Genomic DNA, 26,697 nt, shown 5'->3' with positions numbered 1-26,697 from the left:
GATATATTTACTGATCATAAGAGCTTGAAGTATATTTTTACTCAGAAGGAGTTGAACCTCAGGCAGAGGAGATGGTTGGAGCTTATTAAGGATTATGATTTAAATGTGTAGTATCATCTTGGTAAGGCTAATGTTGTTGCTGATGCGTTGAGTCGTAGGAGCCATGCTAATGCAGTTAACATTGATGATATGCCACCCGAGTTGTGTGAGCAGTTCAGGAATCTCAGGTTGGAGATGGTTCCTAAGGGATATTTAGCAACACTAGAGGTAAGGCCTACTTTGCTTGATAGGATCAGAGAAGCTCAAAAGGGTGATAAGGAGATTGCTGAGATAAAAGCGAACATGGTTAAAGGTAAGGCAGATGGTTTCCATGAGGATGAACATGGAGCCATATGGTTTGAGAAGCGTATTTGTGTACCTCAAGATGCAGATATCAGGAAGTTGATTCTTCAGGAGGCGCATGATTCACCTTATTCTATTCACCCAGTAATACTAAGATGTATTTGGATTTGAGGGAAATATTTTGGTGGCCTAGCCTGAAGTGGGAGTTGCTGGTTATATTGCAACATGTGATGTGTGCCAGCGAGTTAAAGAAGAACATCAGAGGCCAGCAGGTTTGTTACAACCATTGCCTATACCTGAATGGAAGTGGGATGAGATTGGTATGGATTTCATTACAGGTCTACGCAGGACTAGGTCATGATATGATTCTATTTGGGTTGTTGTTGATCGTTTGACTAAAGTCGATCACTTCATCCCGGTAAAGACTACTTATACCAGTGCTCAGCTAGCAAAGATTTATATGTCTAAAGTTGTTTGTCTGCATGGAGTTCCAAGGAAGGTAGTGTCTGATAGAGGTACTCAGTTTACATCCAAATTTTAGCGTCAGTTGCATGAATCCTTGGGCACCAGGCTAGAGTTCAATACAGCTTTCCATCCACAGACAGATGGGCAGACAGAGAGGGCAAAGCAAATTTTGGAGGATATCTTGAGAGCTTGTGCTTTGGACCATGTGTCCAGTTGGGATGATAATTTACCTTATGCAGAGTTCTCATATAATAATAGTTACGAGGCTAGTCTGAAGATGGCACCATTTGAGGTATTGTATGGTAGGAAGTGCAGGACACCATTGATGTGGGATGAGGTTGGAGAACGTCAGTTCTTTGGACCAGACATGATCAGAGATGCTGAGGAGAAGGTCAAGTTGATTCGTGACAGGCTGAGGATAGCACAGTCTAGACAGAAGAGTTATGCAGATGCTAAACGCAAGGAGGTGACATATGAGGCAGGAGACCGTGCATACCTTAGAGTTTCACCACTTCGTGGAATTAAGAGGTTTGGAGTCAAAGGTAAGTTAGCACCACATTTTGTGGGGCCTTACAAGATCTTGGAGTGTAGAGGAGAGGTAGCTTATCAGCTGGAGTTGCCAGAATCTTTGTCTGGAGTTCATAATGTGTTTCATCTATCTCAGTTGAAGAAGTGCCATGCAGAGATGATGGATGTTCCATTGAGGGACACGGTGCCACTTGAGGCACTTTAGTTGGAGAGTGATTTGACATATGAGGAGAAACCAGTTAAGATTTTGGAGACAGCAAAGAGAGTTACTCACACCAAGACAATCAAGTTATGCAAGGTTCAGTGGGATCATCATACAGAGGAGGAAGCTACGTGGGAACGAGAGGAGGATCTCAGGCAGGATCACGCACACCTATTTGCTAGCCAGCCCAAATCTCGAGGGCGAGATTCATCTTAAGGGGGGTAGGTTTGTAACATCCCAATTTTCCCAATTTGGATGTTAATAGATCATTCGTATGCATCTCATACTTTTCCATGCATTATTTGCTTTTCTTAAATATTCTCTTCATTATGAAACTAAAGGCAATTTATTGGAGTGGAGATAACATGACTTCTCCCCTGTTTTAAAAATGTTCATAATGTGCAGAATATTATTTCCAGTTCATCTGATATCTTCTGGTAATTTTTGCAATCTCCAAAATATTTTAATTGTGTGTTATTTTATAGTTTGTGTGGCCTTTTGCATCAAAATGAATTTCTAAAATTGCATTAGGTGAGGAACTAGTGTTCCTGTAGTTTATATTAGTAGTATAGATTTTACTGTGTGTCTAGGTATTTTTATTTAGATTTTATGTTGTGTATGTTATTTTATTTATTTTTGCTGCTGGATTTTGTGTTTAAAAAAAGGAAATTCGTAGCGCAGCGCACCGCGCGGCCCAGCTAGCCGCCACCGCCCGTGGCCCAGTGCGCAACAGCCGCAACCCGCGAAACCTAGCGAAGCGATACGCCCGCTCGCTCGCACCCGACCCGTGCCTGATCCACCCCTCGCCCCCAGCTGCTGACAGCGGGTCCCGCACCCTGCTCGTCCCCTCCACCAAGTCGGACACCATGCGCCGCACGCACGCACGCACGCCGAGGCCGAGCCGGTTCGCCCCGCGCCCCTGGTCCACCTCGAGCACTCCCGAGTCGCCGTGTGCAAGCAGAAGACCCAGGGAAACCCCGCATCCACTCGTCGTTCTTCCAAGCTGCCGCACGCTCCAGCTAGGACGAAACGGATCTCGCCCCGGGGCTTGGAGTTCTTCGTCGTTCACCGCCTTTTTCCGACACCGTAAGATCACCCCGTCCGCTCTGCTCGTTCCTCTCGGTCCTCCTCTCAGTTGACCGCTCATTTGACATCCCGGGGTAACTTGCAGTGCTCCAGAATGACGTCGCCACCGATGCTCGACGCCGCCAGAGCCCCTCGGTTCACGTTGTCACCATTACCTATAGATGGAGTCCCCGCCGTCGTTTGAGCTACCACCACCTCCGCCGCTCAACACCGCACCTGCCCGTCACCTCATCTTCACGGGAGCACCGCTGGAGAAGCGCCGCCACTAACGCCCGAGACCGCCATCGTCGTCCTTTCGGTGAGCACGCACGCACAGGAGGTCCTCCAGCCAATCACGTGCTGCCATGTGGCAACCGGCTACAGTACACGCACGAACAATGCATGAGTTTTCTGTTGTTTTTGTTTTTCTTTCCAGATTTGTTCTCTAAAGTCTTTTAGCTATATCTTTTAGTCTATATACTCAATTTAGGTGATTATTTTTCCTATGCACTCACATATACCAGTAGTTTATCACAGTACCAAAATCTCACATGCTTGCACTGTTCAAATTTGAATTCGTTTGAATTTGAATTAAATCTTGCGGAGGCCGTATCTTTCAAACCGTTTATCAGAATCGAGTGATTCTTTTTGCGTTGTGACCATGGTGCAATTTTAGGTGCTGTTAAACTTGTGTTGTTGAGTTTTAAAAATTGTTTTCTTGCTGTTGGTTTTGTTTTGGTTCTATTTGTGTTTCGGTGATTGATTTGTTGAATTGTGTGAAACGTGTAGATTGTCCAGAGTGCGACGCGAACTATTGTCAGGAGTGTGAATTTCTGAACCAGAACCAAGGCAAGTTACATGTTGATTATCTTTTACCTATTGTTTTATATGCATGTAGTTATATCACACTATGAATATATGCATGTATAGGATTACTATATTACTTTGCTATATTGTTGAGCTATCTCCCGTCACTGCAGATCGTGGTAGTTGTAGTTGCTATGCTTTGTAGACGGGGGTGGTTCGGGCATTCATTGAGCTTATGTGAGGACTATATATATAATAATTTGACTAGTAACTCAGGATTTAATTCACCTCTGGGCGGAATCGGTATTGCTAGGGTGGTTTCAAGAACATCATGGTTTATACCCTCTGAATGTAAGTGGACGGCCGCCCAGTCTCAAAAATATCAGACAGACTTAGTGACTAGTAGCTTCCATGTGCTACCACTGGCTAAGTGGGCTCTGGCTTAGTTTATCAGTTGTGGAACCCTTACCCGGATGTGCCAGCAGATGTAGATATAATAGTTGGGATGGGCCTCCTGTTGGGACTAGGGGACTGCTTCTGAAAGACTTCATCTCAATCTTCGAGTTGGGTCCAGTGGGTAAAGCGTACTAAACTCTGCAGAGTATTAAAAACTAATCATGATTAGCCGTGCCCCCGGTTATGGCTAACTTTGAGCGACTATGCCATTGCAGTTGTTGGATGATCTTGAGAAATGTGACACTTAATAATATTTGTGGGAAAACTTAATAAAGGGTAGGTTGGAGTTGATTTTGCAAACTCAACCTTGTGTATTTAATTGTAGTAATAAAAGAACTAAATAAAAATTTGACTATTAGGTAGTTATGAGGACAAAATCAGCTTTCTGCAAAAATAAACCCTCAAGCCTTCCTTTTCATATACTATGCATGTACATGTAGGTCTGCTTTATTATTACTCCTGTGTAACTTGCCAATACATTCCAAGTATTGACCTATATGGCTGCAACGTCTCATGTTGCAGGATACTCAGACGAAGAGTAAGGTACCGTTAGGGTCACTAGTCTGCACTCAGCATCGCCAGTGGGCTATGATGGGACTCATCGTTATTTTCTTCTACTTTCCGCTGTTTGATTGAATAAAGCTAGCCAAGTGCTATGCAGATTGTTTTATTTTATATATTCTGGATTATACGATGTAATAAATGATGCACTTGCTATTCTGGTATTCATCTATACTGTGTGTGCTAGCGAGTTCGATCCAGGGACTAGCACGGTAAGCACAGAGACTCAAATCCTTCGAGGTTTGGTCATTATAGATAAGGACGCACTTCCTTGTGTGGGAAGATATAGCTGCTGGGTCCCAGCTGTTAGGGGGGTCATTTTTTTGCCCGTAATAAGGACGCACTTCCTTGCGTGTGAAGATGTAGCTAGTGGATCCCAGTTGTCAGGGGGAGAAAACATTATTTGTTGTTGAAGGCTGTGTGCTTGCGGAGGCCGGAGCAGGCTGTCCCGACGACGCTGGAGGAAGAAGACGAGAGATTGAAGGTGCATGTCAGGCGTTGGATATAAATCCAATGGCTGTGGATGTCATAATCATTTGTTGACCAAGTTGACAATGCATTGCGTAGGCTTCAACCTATTGGCCCACATGTCAGCCTGCAAAAATATGGCATATATTTAACCCATGTTTTCTAGAATTTACAGTCCGTTTGCTGGGCTGGGTGAACAAATAATTTCACATCAATGTGGCCCATTTAATATTTTCTAAGAAATCCCAGCCCATTTGCACTTTCTTGAAATACACAAATTAGTCGAGCTTGTTCTATATATAATGTTAGGTTAGAAGGAGCAATTAATATAAAAAATAAACCGGAGTGACACATTATATATATATATATATATAATTAACAAATTAGCAAGTTATTTCTCAAAATAAACATGAGCAGGTTATTATTACATTGGTCCTTAAAATCTTCGCAAGCTTTTGTATGCAATCATCGGGATTTTCCTTGCCTGTGAGTCAAAAACAACCAGGATTTTCCTTGCCAACTTCTGTTTAACGTTTACTTCTATAACTTAATAAGACGTGGGTTGTTTTTATAATGTATATATAAGTCTCTATTAAATATATGATAATAGTAATAATATAAATATATATAATGTGGTTAGAAGGGAAAACATAAATTGGACACAACATTATTATTCTTATATATAGATAAATAGAATAGAGATCTGCGTTTTATTTTAATACATTGGGCTGCCGATCTTTAAGAAAAAGTAAAACCTACACTGGGAGGCCCATAGGCCGGTATGTGCATGATGGACCTCAAAAAATAAGTTGAAACCACTGTCTCGGTATGTCGTGGGCTACGCATGTTAAAAAACAAAACCTAGGCCTAGGTGATACTTGTCCGCCCTCTAGAAAAAAATGATACCAGCTAGATCCCCAATACCCCTTTCCCACAACGACAAAAAAAGAATCCTCGATACCCCTAAAAAAGCTCCCCGATGATAGTCATCATTGGAAATTTATTTCATTTATTGATTCAGGTTGACAAACCCGTTAGCCCCAACGTCATTATATAATTAGGAGGGATTTTTTCCAATGGGGCACTTGCTTGCGTATGGCTTGGACCTGGTGGGTCCCCACTGTCAGTCTCTCGGTGTACAGTCCTCTCCGGATTCCTCTCGTTTGTTGAGCATGTTGAAAATGGCATACGGCTGCGCCACGCCGAACACACATGGAGGAAAAAGAACCGGAGCCGGGGAAGACGTCTTCATTCTTTCGAACATACCGCACTAGCCCTCTCACCTAAAAGTTGTACTTCCTGGGTTCGATTCCAACTGGTGCAGTTGAAAAATATCTAACACTTGCCAAAATTTCCTCCCTAGTTTACCCAGTTTTTCGCACACTCAACATGGTCTTGCCATTTTGAAAATAGCATATCTTTTTGACTTTGCATCATATGAAGATGTGCTATACATGAATGTTGATCAGCATGATGTTAACTTGTTGTTAGTTCCATTTTTTACCATGAATAAAATTTCCAACATTCTGTTATCCATGTTTGAAAAGTGCCTGTTGATTTAAATCCTCTGCCTTTGAAACATACAGTTTCTTATCTGAAAATCACTTGGACAAGCAGCCATCACCGGTGTTGGATTCGAGGCCCCGCTTCTTCAATCCCCCGGCAGGCACGAGGGGGAAACAAACTTCTGTCCTGTGTTGCCGGTTGGGGAATGGAGCAAACTGGATTAAAGATGGGGCTGGCGGCGCGACTGAAGAAGCACATCAAACATGATTTTTTCTTCAGTGGATGGTCTTGATGGCATTTTGTCACATCCCTAGCTTCTGGTAATGCTCTAGGCTAGCTTCATGTGTGCATCATGTTTAAATTCTGAAACTTGAACTGAGGGAAATTGGAAGCCTCAAAACCCTAAATAAAAGAAGGGCAAAAACCCTAGAAATCTCATTCATTGCTCCAAAATGCTCTTCTTAAATGTTTGATAATTTTTGGTAAGGGTTCTGGCCCCAACCAAAATATTGAACATTTTTAAGGAATTATTTTTGGGACTTTGGATTTAATTCATTAACTATTTGAATTTGAATTATATTCATATAATTAGAATATAATTTCAAATACCCCTGAAATATTTTATAAGCTTTTGGAAAAAATCCATCTAGCAATATAACATATTCAGAGGAGTTTTTGGCATTGTTTGAATTATTTTTAATTCAAAACAGTGGCAAAAGAATTAAATAAAAGAAAAACAGAACAGAATTTAAGTAAAACAGAGCAGAAAGCCTACCTGGCCTTACCCGTGCAGCCCACCAGAGCCGGCCCAGCTCCTGTGCTGGTCCAGCACTGTGCGGCCCAGCCCACCTCCTCCTCCCTGTCGCCTTCCTCCTCGCGCCAGTAGGCAGAGGAGGGACTCGGCGCACGCGCCCGAGCTCGCCACGCCACCACCTTGCTCGTCTGCTTCGCCTGAGGCCACCACGACGCCTCACGCCTTCTCCTCGGCGCCGCCTCGACCCCTGGAACCCTCCCGCTCACTCCCTCGTCCCCATCTCTCCTCTGTTCCCTCTCTCTCGCCCGGACCGAACGGAGCCGCCGCCACCGACAAGCTTCCTCGCGGCCACCGCCACCCCCTCTCCTCCCCGACGCGCTCCTGAGCTCCGCAGTGCCTCCCTCGACCTCCCCGTCGGCTCACGCGACCGGAGAAGCCCCGAAGCGCCGTCCCGACGTTTTCCCCCTCCTCGGCCACCGAGGACCGCCGCTGTCGATTCGCCGCCTCCGACGCCTCCCCGAGCTCCCCGAGGCCACCATCGCAACCCCTGTGAGCTCCGCCACCGTTTCCCCCTCTTTCCCTCTTCGTTTGATTGCCGTAGCCGTCGCCCCCTTGATGACCGAAACCTGCCGCCGCCTGTGATCGCCGCCGACGTGCCTCCGGCCACCTAGTGGCCCGGCTGTCGTGCTCAGCTTCCTCCCCGCGCTGCCTAGAACACGTAGGTGCCTCGCACGAGCCTCCCCGGCCACCGTAGCATCGACCCCGAGCTCGCCCGAGCTCCGGCGACCGCCACGGTCGATACCGGTGACGACTCCGGCCATCTTAGGCCCAGCCGCTGCCACTACTCGACGAGGACGAGTGCCTGCGTCACGTAGACGCCCTCCGCCGGCCATTTGGTCGCCGGAGGAGGGAAACCGCACCCCTCCGCCGTCTCTGGCTCCGCCGGCGACGAGCCGCGGGTCAACTCCGGCGAGTTGACCCAGGTTTGACCTTCCCCGTGTGTCACTGACGTGTGGGCCACCCCCCCTGACATTTTAGTTAGTATTAGTTTAACACTAATTAACCTAGGTTAGTTAGCTGATTAGTCGCTGACCAGTGGGCCCCGGCCCCACAAACAGTTTAGTTAGAATTAACTTAAGGCTAATTAACTTGGTTAATTAGTTGTGTCACTGACCAGTGGACCCCACTGGTCAGGTTTGACCTGAACCTGCCCTGTTGACCTGATGACGTCAAGGTGATGTCATGCTGACGCATTAAATGATTTTCTGGATTTAAAATAATTCAGGAAATTCCAGAAAATACCCAAAACTTCTAAAAATCATAGAAAATTAACCGTAGCTCCAAATTAAATAATTTATATATGAAAAATTATCAGAAAAATTCAAGGAATCCATCTGTACCATTTTCATGCATGTTAGAACAACTTATAGTTGCTGTTTAGAACAAATCAATTAAATGGCATTTGAATAATCACATATGGAGTTTGAATTTGAATCTTGTATTCAAACCAACTTCATTTAATCTGTTGCTAGTTGCATTAGCCCAAAACACATTCATTTTTGCCATGTCATGATCATGCATCATATTGTGCATTGCATTTATTGTGTTCCCTTTCTATGTTGCTGGTATTTGTCCCCTCTCGATAGACGTGATACCGATGATGTGATCGTTGACACTGATGAAGACTCAATGTTATCTTCAGAAGTGCCAGGCAAGCAAAACCCCCTTGTTCATTCCGATACAATCCTACTCTCTCGCTCCTGCTCTCGTTTACTGCATTAGGACAACAACGATTCATCTGTTACTTCCTGCGGTAGCTGAACCCCTTTATCCTCTGCATGACCTGTCATTCCACAGTAATTAGATGAAACCCACTAGCATGAGTAGGAGTTGTTTGAGCCCTGTTGTGCCTACTCATTCATGTTTGTTTGTCATGCCTGCTACTGCTTAGAGTTGAGTCAGGTCTGATTCATCGGGGATGAATCAGAGGCGTGTGAACATGTCCTACTGTGTGTGAGCTAAGTGTGTGAACACGATTTGGTAAAGGTAGCGGTGAGAGGCCATGTAGGAGTACATGGTGGGTTGTCTCATTGCAGCCGTCCTCAGGAACTGAGTTCTGTGTTTGTGATCCATGATTCAGCTACTACCACGCATTGGGCCCGAAACCAATGGACCCTCTCAGCTTCTTGATCATCCTTGTCCTCTGTCCAGGAGTTGCAAGTAGTTTCTGGTGTTTGTAGTATGCTGGAGGCCGTGCGCAGCGCTGACCGTAGGGGTGGGCTGTGATGCGGTAGGCACGTGGCACGGTGTACCGGGCGCCCGTTTGGTGTCTCGGGAACCCTGTTCACATCGTTTGGGGCTGTGAGCGAAACTCCGGCCGGATCTCCTCATGGATGGAACCCGAATAGGCGATAAACCTGGACTAGAGACTTGAGTGATTAGGTAGGTCGTGGCCGACACCCACGTTGGGCTTCCGCTTGAAGGTTGCCGAGTACATGTCGTGTAAACGGCGGTAAGTGGTGAGAGCCTGTGTGAAGAAGTACACCCCTGCAGGGTTAACATCATCTATTCGAATAGCCGTGTCCGCAGAAAAGGACTTCTGGGTTGCTTATATCAGTTCATAGACAAGTGAAAGTGGATACTCTAAAATACGCAAGATAAGCGTGAGTGCTATGGATGGCGTTCTCGTAGGGAGACGGGAGCGGTTCCATAGTGGTGTATTGGTTGGTGAATATGTGGACTCGTGTGCGCCACCTCAAAAGAGTTACTTGCAGTCGTAGTTCAGGTTAGCCACCGAGTCAAAGCTGGCTTGCTGCAGTCAAACTCCACCATCCCCTTTGTTGATAATGATGCATGTGTAGATAGATCTGATGTAAGTCTTGCTGGGTACATTTGTACTCACGTTTGCCTATTTTATGTTTTTGCAGAGAGACTTCAGTCTCACTAGTAGTTCCGCTTGGACTTCGACGTTTAGCTTGATACCTCAGCTACGATCTTGTGCCCTCGGCAGGATCTGATAGATAGTCAGGCTTCTCAGCCTTTTTCATTTATAGATGTCTGTACTCAGACATGATAGCTTCCGCTTGTGCTTTGACTTGTATGCTCTGATTGTTGGGTCATGAGACCCATGATTGTAATATCTCGCTCCTCGGAGCCTATTGAATAAATTACTTGAGTCGTAGAGTCATGTTGTGATACCATGTTGTATTTGCACATATCGAGCATATTGTGTGTATGCTATTGAAATGCTTGGTATGTGTGGGATCTGACCATCTAGTTGTTTATCTTTAGTAGCCTCTCTTACCGGGAAATGTCTCCTAGTGTTTCCACCGAGCCATGGTAGCTTGCTACTGCTCCGGAACACTTAGGCTGGCCGGCATGTGTCCTTCTTCGTTCCTGTGTCTGTCCCTTTGGGGAAATGTCACGCGATGAATACCGGAGTCCTGTTAGCCCGCTACAGCCCGGTTCACCGGAGTCCTGCTAGCCCAGTGCTACAGCCTGGATTCACTCGCTGATGACCGACACGTTCGATGCTGGGTCATGGATGCCTGTCCCTGTAAGTTTGTGCCACTTGGGGTTTACGACTAGCCATGTCAGCCCGGGCTCCTTATCATATGGATGCTAGCGACACTGTCATATACGTGTGCCAAAAGGCGCAAACGGTCCCGGGTAAAGGTAAGGCGACACCCGTGGGAATACCGTGCGTGAGGCCGCAAAGTGATATGAAGTGTTACATGCTAGATCTATGTGGCATTGAGTCGGGGTCCTGACAGCGTTGGTATCAGAGCTTGACTGCCTGTAGGATTACCAAGCCAAACTGGTCGAAGTTGAGTCTAGAAATTCTTTAGTTATATAAGGGAATTAATTGTGGGATGGAACGTAAGGCTCTTTTTACTCCTTATACCTTATGGCCTTCTGATCTGAGTCATCATCTTCTCTTCTACGGGGATTAAGAACTAGGCTATCTCTTCTTTCTATTAGGATCACGTGTTACTAATCAGTGGACCTATAAGATTATTGGATTTAAGTCTCAGTTCAGTTCCTACTACTTCCGTATGTTAATTGTTGATCTCGAAACCTTGATATTGTGCTTCTGAGTGGTTATGCCACCATTTTTGTGAATGTCTCAAATCTTTTTCTGAGCATTTACAGCCGTTATGCTGTCCGAGTCATCCCAGGTTTCTAGGTAGTCTGATGCATTTGCAAATCCTTTCTTCCCGTTTCAATGTTCCCATGGGCCAGATTAACCACACTAATCAGTGAGTTGAGGTACTCCGTTACCTTGACATATATGTTGGAGATATTATTATGACCCTAGGTGTCTTAGGGGATCATCTAGTAATTTAGCCATGATTGTGTCCCAGTGTGATGATTCTGGCCATCATTCTCGTAAGCATCCCTTGATGCCACTTAGTTAGTAGGTATTCCATTCCGGGGTTCTTGAACCCGAGATTCACCCTACTTACTTCATGTCGATAGTGTTTGCTAGTTCCTTTAGGATATTAGTAACTTTGCGATAGTCCTCGAAGTTCGTGGTATTTCCTCTTCCAAATACTATGAACTACTTATGGCAGAAGTTCCTCGTTGAACTGAAATATCACAACAGGATTATTCTTGAGGAGTTCTCCATTCATAAATCGTGACTCTGCCAGTTCTACCTTTCTGCATGGGTTATCCGGAAGAATTATGTTGAACTTGGTTCGACATACTAATCTATGCATCCACAACTCAGAAAATTATATGTTCCTTTGAGTTGTTCTCTTTAGTTGCATTCTGACCCTCGTCTATCAATTGATAGCCAAGAGTATGCGTGCGTTCGTTTATTGATGCCTATTACTCTTGTGGTCCGTCAAGCCATTCTATCGCAGAATGACTAGGAGAAACAAACTCCAGTACCTCTTCCATATCCAGGATTGGGTCAAAGAAGTTGTGCTCCGCAGATCAAATTGCTAATCCAGCTTTTGTTCTGTTCTACCTTGGAGTATTACCATCTTTATATCGGGATTGTTATAGGAATTGCACACCATCCTATGAACTCTTGGTACAGTGATACTTCTTGCCATCATTAGTCATTCCTCGGTCTTCGTGTTGATGCAACCGGAATACCGACAAATGAATTGTGATGTGTGAAATCAATACTCCCAGCAACCTCGTTGCTTGGTAGTTAAAGGACAATAATTTCATTCTTAGCGTGTTGGTTTCTGAATCATCCTTCTAAGACTGATCGTGCTACCTAGTCCTTATTTTGGTGCACCTTTCGATTGATGAGTTAGGACCTTGTCAAGTCCTCGCTCATTTGATCATATCATCTTGCCCTGAAAAGCAAGATTGTTCTCGAGCTTAGTAACATACTGGTGGTTCGTGATTTCCGAAGATCTTCTCGGAAGTATTACCAGGTTGTCACCTGACCGTTATGTTAAGCTCGTGATCAAGTTGGTTTATCCTGTAAACCACCCTTTCTCCAAGAATCCGTGTTGGATACCCCTGAGCTAGTTGGATAAGCTATGCATCAACTTGGAGAGTTGGAAGATAGAAGCTTGTCCGATATAGTTCATTATAAGGGATGTCTTGTATGTGTGTTGAAGAAAGATGATATCTTCATCGATTGGTCCCTGTGATCAGTTGTTGGACCTATTGTCTTATCAATCCTTTGATTTGAGTGTGGGCCATCGTCAAGTCAAATCAGTACCAACGATGCTCGTAATGTTGTCTTACTCGTGGTTGATCCCTCGAGCATACACCATTATATCTTTTGGGTCTGACCAATGCTATCACCGTGTTCGCATGATGGTGGAAGTCCAGTGATAAGGAAACCTAGATGAGTTGTTGTTGAGCCCATTGACAACATCCTTATCTCCTCCATGATTTTGTTGAACATTAAGCTAGTGTTGGAAACTTTTGAAAGCATTGTTCATGCTAGCTCATGAAGCATATGTTTGGATGAAGGTAGTGACTTCCTTTAATTCATGTGCATCTGATGCAAGTTGCCGCCGTGGATTCGAGAAAGTCAATGTTGCTTTCTTTGGAATCATTCCAAATCAGTCATGCACACGTGCGAAGAATGCTGTGGTTTGAAGACTTGCAACCTTCAATCTATATGTATCCCTAGCACACCAAGCCACTGATTGATTTGTTCAAGAAGAAGGAGTTCCTTCATAAGAGCTAATCCGGACTTATGTAGGGATTTTGATATCCTCGCTGATGGTTCCCAACCAGAACTCGGTAGTGTTTTATTGTAAGACTACCATGTGGGCATGCTTTGTCTGGGACAACGTGTTCACATGTTTGTAGCAGAACCAGCTCATGTTTTGGAGCTTGCTATCGTAGTTCATCTCCCGAGAATCCCGCAACGTCATCTCGTCGATTTGTGTTGCAAAATTCCGTTTTTCTTCCTAGACTCGATGAGTCTGGAATATCCTGACACCAACCAGATCTGAATCTCAGGCAGATATGATGGTTGGAATATTTCCCAAGAATTATAATATTGGTCGCGCGATAACCGGTAAAGTGGATGTCGTGGCCAACACACCCAGCCGGAAGACCTGTTATTATAATATCTTGATTGATGAAGTTGGCCACCTCCCCATAGGGATTTCGTAGGATTTACTCCCTAGTTGCCCCTATGGATTTCTGTATTCCGAAGTCCGACCTTTTTACTTGATGTTCTAGATATCAAACCATATCTATGAATGGGTACACTAGCACATCAAGGAGAACATTAGAAGCGGAGTGCTAAATGTCTCTCGGTCGATCATCCAGATTTTGTTCCTTGGCTCGCTAAGGTGAAATCTGAGAAAGTGTTATCCTCCTTTGCATCTGCATCGTCCATCGCTATTCATCATGGTAGTATGTTGTGTTGTCAGCACCCTTGACACGGATGTTGATAAAACCTTGATGATTGTGGAAATGCTCAAGTTCTTGAGAGCACGCACAAGCACTACGTGTTATCATCGACTCTAACTAGGATTCCTCTCAGCTCCCTCGGCAATGCTATGATCTTTTCAAACAGCGAATTCACTCTCTATTGTTGGGTTCTTCCCCAGTTACCAGAATCTTTCCCAGCATTTGCATTCTGTTCCCAGCTTGCACTGCCAATGTGCCATTCTACCATGGGTCCCTTCCATTTCCGGTGATAAGCAAAATTCATCCATTACGTTGTCTTCAACAAGGTAATCCACATCATCCAAGTCCAAGTATGCCATTCTACCGACCACGCCAATCGATTGCTGTGATTTGCCTTAGGCTGGTATAAAGAGTTTCAATGATCTTTGAATCAAAGGTAATTCTTTTTGCCACTTAAGGGGATATATCTACGAGTCACCTTCCCTAAGGTGCATCGTTATGGTGTCATGGCAATTCAACTCCTCGCTACGTTGACAACCGATTACCACCTTAAGCGTGAAGTTGTTGTCTACCTAGTGAACCCTCGTCATCTGTCTCACTCCATTTCTTCAGATCTGTGCTTCGTCTCTCAGCTCGAGAGATGTTGCTATGTCCCATTCCGTGAGTTAATCCTGAGTTGTTCGTTCTTTGAGAAGATTAATTCTTCTAGAGTTTTCCTTTCCTCTTCTTGTCATGTTAGTTGGAGTTCTCAGAGAAAGACTTCGAGACAATGATGGTGATTGAATCAACGTTCATTTGAAGTGCAACCTGGATCGTGAAGATTATGTTAGTTGGCGTTTCCCCTTCACCTTACCCTACGCTTGAATCTCGGGACGAGATTTTTGTTTAGTGGGGGTGAGTTGTCACATCCCTAGCTTCTGGTAATGCTCTAGGCTAGCTTCATGTGTGCATCATGTTTAAATTCTGAAACTTGAACTGAGGGAAATTGGAAGCCTCAAAACCCTAAATAAAAGAAGGGCAAAAACCCTAGAAATCTCATTCATTGCTCCAAAATGCTCTTCTTAAATGTTTGATAATTTTTGGTAAGGGTTCTGGCCCCAACCAAAATATTGAACATTTTTAAGGAATTATTTTTGGGACTTTGGATTTAGTTCATTAACTATTTGAATTTGAATTATATTCATATAATTAGAATATAATTTCAAATACCCCTGAAATATTTTATAAGCTTTTGGAAAAAATCCATCTAGCAATATAAAATATTCAGAGGAGTTTTTGGCATTGTTTGAATTATTTTTAATTCAAAACAGTGGCAAAAGAATTAAATAAAAGAAAAACAGAACAGAATTAAGTAAAACAGAGCAGAAAGCCTACCTGGCCTTACCCGTGCAGCCCACCAGAGCCGGCCCAGCTCCTGTGCTGGTCCAGCACTGTGCGGCCCAGCCCACCTCCTCCTCCCTGTCGCCTTCCTCCTCGCGCCAGTAGGCAGAGGAGGGACTCGGCGCACGCGCCCGAGCTCGCCACGCCACCACCTTGCTCGTCTGCTTCGCCTGAGGCCACCACGACGCCTCGCGCCTTCTCCTCGGCGCCGCCTCGACCCCTGGAACCCTCCCGCTCACTCCCTCGTCCCCATCTCTCCTCTGTTCCCTCTCTCTCGCCCGGACCGAACGGAGCCGCCGCCACCGACAAGCTTCCTCGCGGCCACCGCCACCCCCTCTCCTCCCCGACGCGCTCCTGAGCTCCGCAGTGCCTCCCTCGACCTCCCCGTCGGCTCACGCGACCGGAGAAGCCCCGAAGCGCCGTCCCGACGTTTTCCCCCTCCTCGGCCACCGAGGACCGCCGCTGTCGATTCGCCGCCTCCGACGCCTCCCCGAGCTCCCTGAGGCCACCATCGCAACCCCTGTGAGCTCCGCCACCGTTTCCCCCTCTTTCCCTCTTCGTTTGATTGCCGTAGCCATCGCCCCCTTGATGACCGAAACCCGCCGCCGCCTGTGATCGCCGCCGACGTGCCTCCGGCCACCTAGTGGCCCGGCTGTCGTGCTCAGCTTCCTCCCCGCGCTGCCTAGAACACGTAGGTGCCTCGCACGAGCCTCCCCGGCCACCGTAGCGTCGACCCCGAGCTCGCCCGAGCTCCGGCGACCGCCACGGTCGATACCGGTGACGACTCCGGCCATCTTAGGCCCAGCCGCTGCCACTACTCGACGAGGACGAGTGCCTGCGTCACGTAGACGCCCTCCGCCGGCCATTTGGTCGCCGGAGGAGGGAAACCGCACCCCTCCGCCGTCTCTGGCTCTGCCGGCGACGAGCCGCGGGTCAACTCCGGCGAGTTGACCCAGGTTTGACCTTCCCCGTGTGTCACTGACGTGTGGGCCACCCCCCCTGACATTTTCGTTAGTATTAGTTTAACACTAATTAACCTAGGTTAGTTAGCTGATTAGTCGCTGACCAGTGGGCCCCGGCCCCACAAACAGTTTAGTTAGAATTAACTTAAGGCTAATTAACTTGGTTAATTAGTTGTGTCACTGACCAGTGGACCCCACTGGTCAGGTTTGACCTGAACCTGCCCTGTTGACCTGATGACGTCAAGGTGATGTCATGCTGACGCATTAAATGATTTTCTGGATTTAAAATAATTCAGGAAATTCCAGAAAATACCCAAAACTTCTAAAAATCATAGAAAATTAACCGTAGCTCCAAATTAAATAATTTATATATGAAAAATTATCAGAAAAATTCAAGGAATCCATCTGTACCATTTTCATGCATGTTAGAATAACTTATAGTTGCTGTTTAGCACAAATCAATTAAATGGCATTTGAATAATCACATATGGAGTTTGAATTTCAATCTTGTATTCAAACCAACTTCATTTAATCTGTTGCTAGTTGCATTAGCCCAAAACACATTCATTTTTGCCATGTCATGATCATGCATCATATTGTGCATTGCATTGATTGTGTTCCCTTTCTATGTTGCCGGTATTTGTCCCCTCTCGATAGACGTGATACCGATGATGTGATCGTTGACACTGATGAAGACTCAATGTTATCTTCAGAAGTGCCAGGCAAGCAAAACCCCCTTGTTCATTCCGATACAATCCTACTCTCTCGCTCCTGCTCTCGTTTACTGCATTAGGACAACAACGATTCATCTGTTACTTGCTGCGGTAGCTGAACCCCTTTATCCTCTGCATGACCTGTCATTCCACAGTAATTAGATGAAACCCACTAGCATGAGTAGGAGTTGTTTGAGCCCTGTTGTGCCTACTCATTCATGTTTGTTTGTCATGCCTGCTACTGCTTAGAGTTGAGTCAGGTCTGATTCATCGGGGATGAATCAGAGGCGTGTGAACATGTCCTACTGTGTGTGAGCTAAGTGTGTGAACACGAATTGGTAAAGGTAGCGGTGAGAGGCCATGTAGGAGTACATGGTGGGTTGTCTCATTGCAGCCGTCCTCAGGAACTGAGTTCTGTGTTTGTGATCCATGATTCAGCTACTACCACGCATTGGGCCCGAAACCAATGGACCCTCTCGGCTTCTTGATCATCCTTGTCCTCTGTCCAGGAGTTGCAAGTAGTTTCTGGTGTTTGTAGTATGCTGGAGGCCGTGCGCAGCGCTGACCGTAGGGGTGGGCTGTGATGCGGTAGGCACGTGGCACGGTGTACCGGGCGCCCGTTTGGTGTCTCGGGAACCCTGTTCACATCGTTTGGGGCTGTGAGCGAAACTCCGGCCGGATCTCCTCATGGATGGAACCCGAATAGGCGATAAACCTGGACTAGAGACTTGAGTGATTAGGTAGGTTGTGGCCGACACCCACGTTGGGCTTCTGCTTGAAGGTTGCCGAGTACATGTCGTGTAAACGGCGGTAAGTGGTGAGAGCGTGTGTGAAGAAGTACACCCCTGCAGGGTTAACATCATCTATTCGAATAGCCGTGTCCGCGGAAAAGGACTTCTGGGTTGCTTATATCAGTTCATAGACAAGTGAAAGTGGATACTCTAAAATACGCAAGATAAGCGTGAGTGCTATGGATGGCGTTCTCGTAGGGAGACGGGAGCGGTTCCATAGTGGTGTATTGGTTGGTGAATATGTGGACTCGTGTGCGCCACCTCAAAAGAGTTACTTGCAGTCGTAGTTCAGGTTAGCCACCGAGTCAAAGCTGGCTTGCTGCAGTCAAACTCCACCATCCCCTTTGTTGATAATGATGCATGTGTAGATAGATCTGATGTAAGTCTTGCTGGGTACATTTGTACTCACGTTTGCCTATTTTATGTTTTTGCAGAGAGACTTCAGTCTCACTAGTAGTTCCGCTTGGACTTCGACGTTTAGCTTGATACCTCAGCTACGATCTTGTGCCCTCGGCAGGATCTGATAGATAGTCAGGCTTCTCAGCCTTTTTCATTTATAGATGTCTGTACTCAGACATGATAGCTTCCGCTTGTGCTTTGACTTGTATGCTCTGATTGTTGGGTCATGAGGCCCATGATTGTAATATCTCGCTCCTCGGAGCCTATTGAATAAATTACTTGAGTCGTAGAGTCATGTTGTGATACCATGTTGTATTTGCACATATCGAGCATATTGTGTGTATGCTATTGAAATGCTTGGTATGTGTGGGATCTGACCATCTAGTTGTTTATCTTTAGTAGCCTCTCTTACCGGGAAATGTCTCCTAGTGTTTCCACCGAGCCATGGTAGCTTGCTACTGCTCCGGAACACTTAGGCTGGCCGGCATGTGTCCTTCTTCGTTCCTGTGTCTGCCCTTTGGGGAAATGTCACGCGATGAATACCGGAGTCCTGTTAGCCCGCTACAGCCCGGTTCACCGGAGTCCTGCTAGCCCAGTGCTACAGCCTGGATTCACTCGCTGATGACCGACACGTTCGATGCTGGGTCATGGATGCCTGTCCCTGTAAGTTTGTGCCACTTGGGGTTTACGACTAGCCATGTCAGCCCGGGCTCCTTATCATATGGATGCTAGCGACACAGTCATATACGTGTGCCAAAAGGCGCAAACGGTCCCGGGTAAAGGTAAGGCGACACCCGTGGGAATACCGTGCGTGAGGCCGCAAAGTGATATGAAGTGTTACATGCTAGATCTATGTGGCATTGAGTCGGGGTCCTGACAGCGTTGGTATCAGAGCTTGACTGCCTGTAGGATTACCAAGCCAAACTGGTCGAAGTTGAGTCTAGAAATTCTTTAGTTATATAAGGGAATTGATTGTGGGATGGAACGTAAGGCTCTTTTTACTCCTTATACCTTATGGCCTTCTGATCTGAGTCATCATCTTCTCTTCTACGGGGATTAAGAACTAGGCTATCTCTTCTTTCTATTAGGATCACGTGTTACTAATCAGTGGACCTATAAGATTATTGGATTTAAGTCTCAGTTCAGTTCCTACTACTTCCGTATGTTAATTGTTGATCTCGAAACCTTGATATTGTGCTTCTGAGTGGTTATGCCACCATTTTTGTGAATGTCTCAAATCTTTTTCTGAGCATTTACAGCCGTTATGCTGTCCGAGTCATCCCAGGTTTCTAGGTAGTCTGATGCATTTGCAAATCCTTTCTTCCCGTTTCAATGTTCCCATGGGCCAGATTAACCACACTAATCAGTGAGTTGAGGTACTCCGTTACCTTGACATATATGTTGGAGATATTATTATGACCCTAGGTGTCTTAGGGGATCATCTAGTAATTTAGCCATGATTGTGTCCCAGTGTGATGATTCTGGCCATCATTCTCGTAAGCATCCCTTGATGCCACTTAGTTAGTAGGTATTCCATTCCGGGGTTCTTGAACCCGAGATTCACCCTACTTACTTCATGTCGATAGTGTTTGCTAGTTCCTTTAGGATATTAGTAACTTTGCGATAGTCCTCGAAGTTCGTGGTATTTCCTCTTCCAAATACTATGAACTACTTATGGCAGAAGTTCCTCGTTGAACTGAAATATCACAACAGGATTATTCTTGAGGAGTTCTCCATTCATAAATCGTGACTCTGCCAGTTCTACCTTTCTGCATGGGTTATCCGGAAGAATTATGTTGAACTTGGTTCGACATACTAATCTATGCATCCACAACTCAGAAAATTATATGTTCCTTTGAGTTGTTCTCTTTAGTTGCATTCTGACCCTCGTCTATCAATTGATAGCCAAGAGTATGCGTGCGTTCGTTTATCGATGCCTATTACTCTTGTGGTCCGTCAAGCCATTCTATCGCAGAATGACTAGGAGAAACAAACTCCAGTACCTCTTCCATATCCAGGATTGGGTCAAAGAAGTTGTGCTCCGCAGATCAAATTGCTAATCCAGCTTTTGTTCTGTTCTACCTTGGAGTATTACCATCTTTATATCGGGATTGTTATAGGAATTGCACACCATCCTATGAACTCTTGGTATAGTGATACTTCTTGCCATCATTAGTCATTCCTCGGTCTTCGTGTTGATGCAACCGGAATACCGACAAATGAATTGTGATGTGTGAAATCAATACTCCCAGCAACCTCGTTGCTTGGTAGTTAAAGGACAATAATTTCATTCTTAGCGTGTTGGTTTCTGAATCATCCTTCTAAGACTGATCGTGCTACCTAGTCCTTATTTTGGTGCACCTTTCGATTGATGAGTTAGGACCTTGTCAAGTCCTCGCTCATTTGATCATATCATCTTGCCCTGAAAAGCAATATTGTTCTCGAGCTTAGTAACATACCGGTGGTTCGTGATTTCCGAAGATCTTCTCGGAAGTATTACCAGGTTGTCACCTGACCGTTATGTTAAGCTCGTGATCAAGTTGGTTTATCCTGTAAACCACCCTTTCTCCAAGAATCCGTGTTGGATACCCCTGAGCTAGTTGGATAAGCTATGCATCAACTTGGAGAGTTGGAAGATAGAAGCTTGTCCGATATAGGTCATTATAAGGGATGTCTTGTATGTGTGTTGAAGAAAGATGATATCTTCATCGATTGGTCCCTGTGATCAGTTGTTGGACCTATTGTCTTATCAATCCTTTGATTTGAGTGTGGGCCATCGTCAAGTCAAATTAGTACCAACGATGCTCGTAATGTTGTCTTACTCGTGGTTGATCCCTCGAGCATACACCATTATATCTTTTGGGTCTGACCAATGCTATCACCGTGTTCACATGATGGTGGAAGTCCAGTGATAAGGAAACCTAGATGAGTTGTTGTTGAGCCCATTGACAACATCCTTATCTCCTCCATGATTTTGTTGAACATTAAGCTAGTGTTGGAAACTTTTGAAAGCATTGTTCATGCTAGCTCATGAAGCATATGTTTGGATGAAGGTAGTGACTTCCTTTAATTCATGTGCATCTGATGCAAGTTGCCGCCGTGGATTCGAGAAAGTCAATGTTGCTTTCTTTGGAATCATTCCAAATCAGTCATGCACACGTGCGAAGAATGCTGTGGTTTGAAGACTTGCAACCTTCAATCTATATGTATCCCTAGCACACCAAGCCACTGATTGATTTGTTCAAGAAGAAGGAGTTCCTTCATAAGAGCTAATCCGAACTTATGTAGGGATTTTGATATCCTCGCTGATGGTTCCCAACCAGAACTCGGTAGTGTTTTATTGTAAGACTACCATGTGGGCATGCTTTGTCTGGGACAACGTGTTCACATGTTTGTAGCAGAACCAGCTCATGTTTTGGAGCCTGCTATCGTAGTTCATCTCCCGAGAATCCCGCAAAGTCATCTCGTCGATTTGTGTTGCAAAATTCCGTTTTTCTTCCTAGACTCGATGAGTCTGGAATATCCTGACACCAACCAGATCTGAATCTCAGGCAGATATGATGGTTGGAATATTTCCCAAGAATTATAATATTGGTCGCGCGATAACCGGTAAAGTGGATGTCGTGGCCAACACACTCAGCCGGAAGACCTGTTATTATAATATCTTGATTGATGAAGTTGGCCACCTCCCCATAGGGATTTCGTAGGATTTACTCCCTAGTTGCCCCTATGGATTTCTGTATTCCGAAGTCCGACCTTTTTACTTGATGTTCTAGATATCAAACCATATCTATGAATGGGTACACTAGCACATCAAGGAGAACATTAGAAGCGGAGTGCTAAATGTCTCTCGGTCGATCATCCAGATTTTGTTCCTTGGCTCGCTAAGGTGAAATCTGAGAAAGTGTTATCCTCCTTTGCATCTGCATCGTCCATCGCTATTCATCATGGTAGTATGTTGTGTTGTCAGCACCCTTGACACGGATGTTGATAAAACCTTGATGATTGTGGAAATGCTCAAGTTCTTGAGAGCACGCACAAGCGCTACGTGTTATCATCGACTCTAACTAGGATTCCTCTCAGCTCCCTCGGCAATGCTATGATCTTTTCAAACAGCGAATTCACTCTCTATTGTTGGGTTCTTCCCCAGTTACCAGAATCTTTCCCAGCATTTGCATTCTGTTCCCAGCTTGAACTGCCAATGTGCCATTCTACCATGGGTCCCTTCCATTTCCGGTGATAAGCAAAATTCATCCATTACGTTGTCTTCAACAAGGTAATCCACATCATCCAAGTCCAAGTATGCCATTCTACCGACCCCGCCAATCGATTGCTGTGATTTGCCTTAGGCTGGTATAAAGATTTTCAATGATCTTTGAATCAAAGGTAATTCTTTTTGCCACTTAAGGGGATATATCTACGAGTCACCTTCCCTAAGGTGCATCGTTATGGTGTCATGGCAATTCAACTCCTCGCTACGTTGACAACCGATTACCACCTTAAGCGTGAAGTTGTTGTCTACCTAGTGAACCCTCGTCATCTGTCTCACTCCATTTCTTCAGATCTGTGCTTCGTCTCTCAGCTCGAGAGATGTTGCTATGTCCCATTCCGTGAGTTAATCCTGAGTTGTTCGTTCTTTGAGAAGATTAATTCTTCTAGAGTTTTCCTTTCCTCTTCTTGTCATGTTAGTTGGAGTTCTCAGAGAAAGACTTCGAGACAATGATGGTGATTGAATCAACGTTCATTTGAAGTGCAACCTGGATCGTGAAGATTATGTTAGTTGGCATTTCCCCTTCACCTTACCCTACGCTTGAATCTCGGGACGAGATTTTTGTTTAGTGGGGGTGAGTTGTCACATCCCTAGCTTCTGGTAATGCTCTAGGCTAGCTTCATGTGTGCATCATGTTTAAATTCTGAAACTTGAACTGAGGGAAATTGGAAGCCTCAAAACCCTAAATAAAAGAAGGTCAAAAACCCTAGAAATCTCATTCATTGCTCCAAAATGCTCTTCTTAAATGTTTGATAATTTTTGGTAAGGGTTCTGGCCCCAACCAAAATATTGAACATTTTTAAGGAATTATTTTTGGGACTTTGGATTTAATTCATTAACTATTTGAATTTGAATTATATTCATATAATTAGAATATAATTTCAAATACCCCTGAAATATTTTATAAGCTTTTGGAAAAAATCCATCTAGCAATATAAAATATTCAGAGGAGTTTTTGGCATTGTTTGAATTATTTTTAATTCAAAACAGTGGCAAAAGAATTAAATAAAAGAAAAACAGAACAGAATTAAGTAAAACAGAGCAGAAAGCCTACCTGGCCTTACCCGTGCAGCCCACCAGAGCCGGCCCAGCTCCTGTGCTGGTCCAGCACTGTGTGGCCCAGCCCACCTCCTCCTCCCTGTCGCCTTCCTCCTCGCGCCAGTAGGCAGAGGAGGGACTCGGCGCACGCGCCCGAGCTCGCCACGCCACCACCTTGCTCGTCTGCTTCGCCTGAGGCCACCACGACGCCTCGCGCCTTCTCCTCGGCGCCGCCTCGACCCCTGGAACCCTCCCGCTCACTCCCTCGTCCCCATCTCTCCTCTGTTCCCTCTCTCTCGCCCGGACCGAACGGAGCCGCCGCCACCGACAAGCTTCCTCGCGGCCACCGCCACCCCCTCTCCTCCCCGACGCGCTCCTGAGCTCCGCAGTGCCTCCCTCGACCTCCCCGTCGGCTCACGCGACCGGAGAAGCCCCGAAGCGCCGTCCCGACGTTTTCCCCCTCCTCGGCCACCGAGGACCGCCACTGTCGATTCGCCGCCTCCGACGCCTCCCCGAGCTCCCTGAGGCCACCATCGCAACCCCTGTGAGCTCCGCCACCGTTTCCCCCTCTTTCCCTCTTCGTTTGATTGCCGTAGCCGTCGCCCCCTTGATGACCGAAACCCGCCGCCGCCTGTGGTCGCCGCCGACGTGCCTCCGGCCACCTAGTGGCCCGGCTGTCGTGCTCAGCTTCCTCCCCGCGCTGCCTAGAACACGTAGGTGCCTCGCACGAGCCTCCCCGGCCACCGTAGCGTCGACCCCGAGCTCGCCCGAGCTCCGGTGACCGCGACGGTCGATACCGGTGACGACTCCGGCCATCTTAGGCCCAGCCGCTGCCACTACTCGACGAGGACGAGTGCCTGCGTCACGTAGACGCCCTCCGCCGGCCATTTGGTCGCCGGAGGAGGGAAACCGCACCCCTCCGCCGTCTCTGGCTCCGTTGGCGACGAGCCGCGGGTCAACTCCGGCGAGTTGACCCAGGTTTGACCTTCCCCGTGTGTCACTGACGTGTGGGCCACCCCCCCTGACATTTTAGTTAGTATTAGTTTAACACTAATTAACCTAGGTTAGTTAGCTGATTAGTCGCTGACCAGTGGGCCCCGGCCCCACAAACAGTTTAGTTAGAATTAACTTAAGGCTAATTAACTTGGTTAATTAGTTGTGTCACTGACCAGTGGACCCCACTGGTCAGGTTTGACCTGAACCCGCCCTGTTGACCTGATGACGTCAAGGTGATGTCATGCTGACGCATTAAATGATTTTCTGGATTTAAAATAATTCAGGAAATTCCAGAAAATACCCAAAACTTATAAAAATCATAGAAAATTAACCGTAGCTCCAAATTAAATAATTAATATATGAAAAATTATCAGAAAAATTCAAGGAATCCATCTGTACCATTTTCATGCATGTTAGAACAACTTATAGTTGCTGTTTAGCACAAATCAATTAAATGGCATTTGAATAATCACATATGGAGTTTGAATTTGAATCTTGTATTCAAACCAACTTCATTTAATCTGTTGCTAGTTGCATTAGCCCAAAACACATTCATTTTTGCCATGTCATGATCATGCATCATATTGTGCATTGCATTGATTGTGTTCCCTTTCTATGTTGCCGGTATTTGTCCCCTCTCGATAGACGTGATACCGATGATGTGATCGTTGACACTGATGAAGACTCAATGTTATCTTCAGAAGTGCCAGGCAAGCAAAACCCCCTTGTTCATTCCGATACAATCCTACTCTCTCGCTCCTGCTCTCGTTTACTGCATTAGGACAACAACGATTCATCTGTTACTTGCTGCGGTAGCTGAACCCCTTTATCCTCTGCATGACCTGTCATTCCACAGTAATTAGATGAAACCCACTAGCATGAGTAGGAGTTGTTTGAGCCCTGTTGTGCCTACTCATTCATGTTTGTTTGTCATGCCTGCTACTGCTTAGAGTTGAGTCAGGTCTGATTCATCGGGGATGAATCAGAGGCGTGTGAACATGTCCTACTGTGTGTGAGCTAAGTGTGTGAACACGATTTGGTAAAGGTAGCGGTGAGAGGCCATGTAGGAGTACATGGTGGGTTGTCTCATTGCAGCCGTCTTCAGGAACTGAGTTCTGTGTTTGTGATCCATGATCAGTTACTACCACACATTGGGTTCCGGTAACTCGACCCCTCTCGACTTATTAATCAACATGATCTCTGTCCAGGAGTTGCAACTAGTTTCTGGTGTTTGTAGGTAGTGTTAGTAGTCTACCAAGTGGCACCCGGTACAGGTGGGCTTGGGACAGACTAGGCACAGTGGCACGGTGTACCAAGCGTACATCCACCCGTCGAGGTGGGCTTGGGAACCCTGCACACATCGTTTGGGGCCGTGAGCGACACCCCGGCCGGATCTCCTTGCGGATGGAACCCGAATAGGCGATAAACCTGGACTAGAGACTTGTTCGGTTAGTCAGGTCGTGGCCGACTCCCTCGCCCGGTTTCCGCTTGAAGGTTGCCGAGGTACATGACGTGTACAGGGCGGTAAGTGGCGAGAGCGTGTGTGAAGAAGTACACCCCTGCAGGGTTAACATCATCTATTCGAATAGCCGGATTCCTCGGATATGGAAACTTGGACCCCTTGCATAGTTCATAGACAAGTGAAAGTGGATACTCTAAAATACGCAAGATAAGCGTGAGTGCTATGGATGGCGTTCTCGTAGGGAGACGGGAGCGGATCCATAGTGGTGTATTGGTTGGTGAATATGTGGACTCGTGTGCGCCACCTCAAAAGAGTTACTTGCAGTCGTAGTTCAGGTTAGCCACCGAGTCAAAGCTGGCTTGCTGCAGTCAAACTCCACCATCCCCTCTGTTGATAATGATGCATGTGTAGATAGATCTTATGTAAGTCTTGCTGGGTACATTTGTACTCACGTTTGCCTATTTTATGTTTTGCAGAGAGACTTCAGTCTCACTAGTAGTTCCGCTTGGACTTCGACGTTTAGCTTGATACCTCAGCTACGATCTTGTGCCCTCGGCAGGATCTGATAGATAGTCAGGCTTCTCAGCCTTTTTCATTTATAGATGTCTGTACTCAGACATGATAGCGTCCGTTTGTGCTTTGACTTGTATGCTCTGATTGTTGGGTCATGAGACTCATGTTTGTAATGT

General features: G+C 45.9%; 1 long non-coding RNA gene across 1 annotated transcript; it reads left to right on the top strand.

Moving 5' to 3' along the window:
- Window positions 1–2,425: 2,425 nt before the first annotated feature.
- LOC119359384 lies at window positions 2,426–3,445 on the top strand. Its single transcript, XR_005172502.1, has 3 exons — window positions 2,426–2,623; window positions 2,709–2,921; window positions 3,392–3,445. It is a non-coding gene; the product is annotated as an uncharacterized LOC119359384 (long non-coding RNA).
- The last annotated feature ends 23,252 nt before the right edge of the window (window positions 3,446–26,697 follow it).

Source organism: Triticum dicoccoides, chromosome 2A (genome assembly GCF_002162155.2).
Source record: "Triticum dicoccoides isolate Atlit2015 ecotype Zavitan chromosome 2A, WEW_v2.0, whole genome shotgun sequence".
Taxonomy (NCBI): domain Eukaryota; kingdom Viridiplantae; phylum Streptophyta; class Magnoliopsida; order Poales; family Poaceae; genus Triticum; species Triticum dicoccoides.
Note: the sequence above shows the minus strand (reverse complement) of the source record. Positions and strands in the feature narration are given on the sequence as shown.